The sequence below is a fragment of the Pongo abelii genome, chromosome 9 (genome assembly GCF_028885655.2).
Source record: "Pongo abelii isolate AG06213 chromosome 9, NHGRI_mPonAbe1-v2.0_pri, whole genome shotgun sequence".
Classification (NCBI taxonomy): domain Eukaryota; kingdom Metazoa; phylum Chordata; class Mammalia; order Primates; family Hominidae; genus Pongo; species Pongo abelii.
Window position 1 is genome coordinate 37,277,984 of NC_071994.2, and position 6,000 is coordinate 37,283,983.

Below are 6,000 nucleotides of genomic sequence, written 5' to 3' on the forward strand. Positions count from 1 at the left end.
GTTGTTTTTGGTGAATGTTCCAATATCTTTCTTAGGCTCTGAGGGCACACAAACAACCATTCAGTAGTTGGAAAATACCCTCTCTCTTGGAGACTCAGGCGATATTACCTGAACTCTCTCTATGATAGCAGCCACATTAGTTAACATGGAGGATGCATGTTTTTCTATTTATAAACTTAATGCACTTGTACCTGAACAGAATGATGATTTCCCTAAAGAACACTAAGGGTGTTGATAGCACCTGAGTGAGCCTTTTTTCCTCCTGTCAATTGGTAGGGATCATGATCCAAATGAGGCTTTCATTTGCTATCAGGCAGAGAAGGAAATAATTAATGAAGATCCCACTGGACTGAAATCTATCAAGAGGTGATGGAATCTCTAGGGAATGCATTAGGATTTTTATTTATTTACTTGCCATTCCTAGTTGGTGTCATTATGGCATGACTGTTGGGGAAAGATATTAATTTTAGGATGATTTACCTAATACTAAAATGACTTGATAAAAAACAATTCCAAATCATAAGCATTGCACTATCTTATTAGCTTTAGGAATATCTCCAGTTAAAAATTTTAAGAAATTAATATGAGATTTGGAGATTGCAATAGTTATTTGGAGAGAGATGTATCCAAAGAATAATGATTCAGTTATTCAGATTTATTGAGAAATCTGAGTTTTATAAGCTTTGCAAGAGATTCAAAAAGTCTCTCAACTTTCAAAAATTTTGCTGCAACCCCATCAGATTTCAGAAAGAAATTCAAGAATTCCTCTTGAGAGGAAAATGGTACCTCTTTTTCTTCTTTTGTGTGTGTCTTTTTCACATTCATGATTAAATTGGTGGATTTCATATTATCTTCTAGCAAATTAAGTGAAAGACTTGGCTACAGACTGATTAGAGGATGACGAGATTGTCTGATAGTCTTTCTTTGCAACATTTGCTGTTGATCAGTTTAGAAGCTGATTTCAGTATATGTGAATTACAACACAGAAAAATGGCTGTGTACTATATTAGAATCTAAATGACAAAGCAAGAATATTAGGAATAGGATTTACTTTTGAGTTCCTAGAAGTGTTATTAGAGCTCTTGACCCATGTCCTCCAGATCTGATCTAGCCAATGAGAATTTAGGAAACTCCTTTTTTTTTTTCCCTAGAGTAGCAACAAGATATAAACAGGATCAGTGCCAGTTGGGAGATAGGAACAGGAGCAGGGAGGGAGGGCAAGGGACAAGGAGTTAGGCCTAAATGAAGTCACTAATTTGATGGTTAAAATAGCTAAGTCAGTCTAAAAACTGCTTCATTTTGTCATGCTAACTATTAATTTTTGTCAACCCAGAGAATCCAGGAAAGTGAATTGATCTCTTAGAGTAGGCATATATGTGTGTATGTTCGAATATTCCCTTTGCTCTTCGTCTTCGAGGGCACTCACATAGGAAACCATAAAACTGCTGCTGGGAGTTAAAACTGTACGTCTCATTAAGGATAAGATTCACCTTTCCCTTCAGAGTAAGGGACTCATGTCTTTAGGAGATTACCACTTGGACATTTACATTTCGAAGGGAGAGAATTCTCCCCCTTATTCTAATATAGAATGCCAGCATAGCAGTGCATTCAAGCTAAGACAGAAGTAAGCAACCAGTAGAAGCCCTGGGAATGAATGTCACTAACACAGAGCTGAATGATGTGTTTATGTTGGTTATTGCTGGTGTGCAATTCTTAGAGGAATGGAGAAATCATAAAATTTGTGCAACCTGATTAGAACTCTGCCATCATATGCTCCTTGCTGATTTAGCTGCTGCTGCTGCTGCTGCTGCTGCTTCTTCTTCTCATCTACACGGAAAAGAGGTGTCATTTCACTACTAGAATCCACATACTTCACAGGTTTCAAGGCAGTGTGAGAAACAGTGGAGAAAGAAAGGGTTAGATTCGATAGATAAGGATGAAGCAACATACAGTATTTTAAGGTGTGAATCATCTTGTGACACAAGACTATTTTTACTCAAGGGACTAAGCAGAATCTTTGGATGGGAGAAGCTCTGTTCAGGAATTACCATTTCCTTTTTGCATGTCTATAGTATCACTATTAGAGATCAGTCTAGTCTAGCAAGGGGATAAATTCTTCCGTCATTGCTAAAACAAGCTGAAAATTACATGCTGAAACATTTTTTTCCTTATTTCAGTTAAGAAAAATTGTAGTTGTTTTATAAGCTTTGCAAGAGAGACTCAAAAAGTCTCTCAACTGTCAAAATTTTGCTGCAACCCTGTCAGATTCAGAAAGAAATTCAAGGTAGGAGAGCCTAATAGAACTTCAGACCAAATATAATCTTGTTCAAAGTAAGGTATCCAGGGATCTCCTTCCAGTCTCTTCCCCCATTCCCCCATGTAAGTTTTTCTTTTCTTTTTTTTTTTTTTAACTGCAGATCTAGACATCTAAAATGTTTGTTTTTCTCGCTTTCCTTCCAGCCTATCTCATCTCATTCACCTTTGCATCAACAAAAGCCCAGATCAGGAAGGCTTTGGCAGTCCCTGTTTGCAGATTTCTCAGGGAGAGTTTTTATGTGTGATTTGGGTAGACATCTTCCCATTTTATAAATCAGGTCATGCCAGTGCATATCCAGAAAGCTTCTACAACCACCTGCAATGTGAGTCTGTTATGTTCTGTTGTTATGTTAGCTATTTTCTGCCTATTACTGAACAGCTGGGATTTTAGAAACAGCTGGATGATTAGTTGTGTTTTTTCCATTTTTCACCCAGATGCTTTATTACTGTGTAGAAACAACCCCAATGTGGAACAACCTGGGAGTATAATAGCGAAAATCTGCTCTGATGCAACTGTTGTTATTAGGAATTGAATCAAGAAAATTACAGGCAAACAGTTTTGACTATTGTCTGCATTACAAACATGTTTGATACAGCATTCTCATTTCCATTTCTAGGAAAAATGATTTGATTTAGCAACTTTAAAATGCTTCTTCCATTATTCCCTAGGTTATCGAAGCCATGCTTTGGCTGTTACATTTATTTGCTTAAGGGGAAATGTCTATACACAATGAGGCATCACCTGAGTTTTCTATTCACTGCTGGCAAGAGGAGCTGACAGAGGCAGGCAAGTGACAGTCCTCACACTCACCACAGTCTATTTTTAGGTTGGTGCCTTTGTGGCTAACCTCAGCCCTGATGGGATGGATTGACATTCAAAGACAATGAAATATTTTATTATGAAGATTTGCAGATCTATAAAACTGGATGGTATTGTGAAAGTGACAAATTTAATTCAGGTGCTGTTAGTTGGTTCCTTACCCAGGGCTAAAATTAGAATTAAAAAGATGGGTAGACGCTTTTTCCTTTTCTAATTATTCTTTCAACAGATGTTTGTTAAGCTTATCCTAGCTGGCTAGGCTGTGTCATGTACCCAATCTCTAGATGTACTAAAATTTCAGAGAATCACAGTTCATGTAAGGATTTTTTGAGATATATATTCATTTTTCTAAATAGCAGGATTCTTGTTTATTATTGTGATTCCTTTTTTCCCCTTTAGAATCTATATGTGTGGCTAGGTCTAGTTTCTCTTTGGAGAGTGAATTGCCAGGCAACATGCTTTAATAATACTTCATTTTTATAGGTTCTATCTTGTTTCTGTTATGTACTTCATTTTCTGTAATAGCTTCTGTATAAACTGCAGAGTAAATGGGACTGAATCCAACTTGCCAATTTTTTATGATTCTTGCATGAGCAAAAACAATACTCAGTGTTTTCAAATAGCAGAGGTGATTATATGAACCATATTTACTCCTCTTCATTCCTGTAATGTATTTCTTCTATTCAATAACGTGATTAAACTATAACTCAAAGAAAGAAGCAGATTTAACTGAAATATTAAACGTTTGTAAAGCAATAAACAATATTTTTTAATTTCAAAGTAATTTGCTATGACCATGGTTCTTCTTTCCACACAAAAACATTTTTTTTCTTTTAATAATAACCATCTGTATCTTTCTATTTGGGGAAGATATGAGTGCCATTGATGGTCCCTTTATAAATTCTGGCTTGAATAAAAACCTGAGTTTATTTCATGGATGCATGTGGAAAGGTTTGTTCTTTTTGTGGATATTCCTACTGCCTAGGCAAACCAGATAGAATTGCATTCATTACATGGCTAAGTCAGGACAGCTGAGGCCAACTTTAGGGATTTTTCCGAGGTACCTTCTATCTGCATCGATTGATTTCAAGAGGTGTTTGCTCAGGTTTCTGTTTGCTTTCAAGATAATGTCTGATACATTAAGTTAAAGTTAAGGCTTTACCATTTGAAATGCAGTTGTAATAACGTTTTTAGCTGTCTCCAACTAGCTTTAATTTCTTCAAAACAACTTGAACGTCTATGAAATGTGTTTTGAAAACCACCTTGTTTGTTTTCTGAGTGTTTCAGGACTTATATTAGAGTCCCTGGCTTTTAGTCTTCATTCAAGCCAAACAACCATTATCTTTAATTCAAGCTGCTTCTACTGGAAGCCAAAACAATTGGTGGAGTCAGTGAAGAAAAGAAAAAAAAAAAAAAAAAGCCAAGATGTTTGTCTGGCATTGTGAAGCCATTGATTCAATTCTGCTTCATTAAAGCCATTAGAAGCAAACAGATCCTGGATTCTCTTTAACTTTGGGCGTTTTTCAATTGCTATCTATTCTGTCAAGGAAATACCTTTAATTGTAAAACCATTATCTTGTGGGATATTTAGTTTTACTTCGGCAAACTGCAACTATTTCTTCTGCTTTAGAAATATGACATTCTGTATTTAAAAATGCAAATGAAACCATGATTTTTCTATCTTAAAATGAAGAATTTTTTTCCTTCACAATTTTTCACGAAATATATTTGCAAACTTGAAAATGTATGTTAGCCTAAATTGCTGACACATAGTTAATATTTGAAGATTTTTAGACAAATAACTGAGTTGCTCATTATGACTATGTGAAGAAGAAAATGACTTACAATTTTTTTACACACTGGAAGTGAAAATGGAAGGCCATATATTTATTTACATTTTCTGAAAGAGACCAAAGGCCATATATTTTAGATTTTCTAATGGATCCTAGAATGTTCTGTGTAATTCACTCAGAAGTTCTTCAATGGATGTCAAATACACTTGAAATATGTCAGTCAAAGGGTACAAAGGCTCAGATAGGAGGAATGAGTTTCACTTTTTTTGAGGTTAATTCCACAGCATGGTGAATATAGCTAATATTTGAGTACTGTACATTTCAGTAACGTTAAGAGAATAAATTTCAAATGTTCTTATCACAAAAATGTTAAATATTCTAGGTAATGGACAGGTTAATTAGCTTGACTTAATCATTGTATTAAAAAATCTTAACATTACTTTATATTCCATAAATATATACAACTATAATTTGTCAGTATATAATAAAAATTAGAATTTTCTACACCTAACTAGAAATGTAATTTAGAAATGTGATATTACATTGTATAGATCACATTTCTGATATTTAAAATACATTTATATTATGTAATATTACCCTATTAAATGCCTGTTTTTTGTTTTTTAGCATACTAAATAGCCTAACAGGCTATGCGTGAATGTTGTGAAAATAATTTGACAGTTTTAAAGTCTATATCCCTAAAAGATCAGTTATATTTTCAGAAGAAAATACCTTTTTATGTTCCTATTTGAATAATCAAAGTTAAATATCTTTAACCTTGATTTTAGATCTTAATCTTATAATTTGGCTTTAAGTTTTTCTTTTTCTGTAGTCAAATGGATGGTTCACATGGCACTAAATAATTATTAATTACTTCTATTGGAAGTATTAACATTTACATTAAAAATAGGAGGAATAATTTGTACAGATTGACCCCTGAGATATTAACACATAAGAAAAAATACCTCTTTTCACTGGCTATTTAGAGCAATTTTTCAGTAATCATGTTTTTTTTTTGTTTTTTAAAAGTTTCAAGCACATTATTTCGCTATTTATTACAGCCTGGTCATA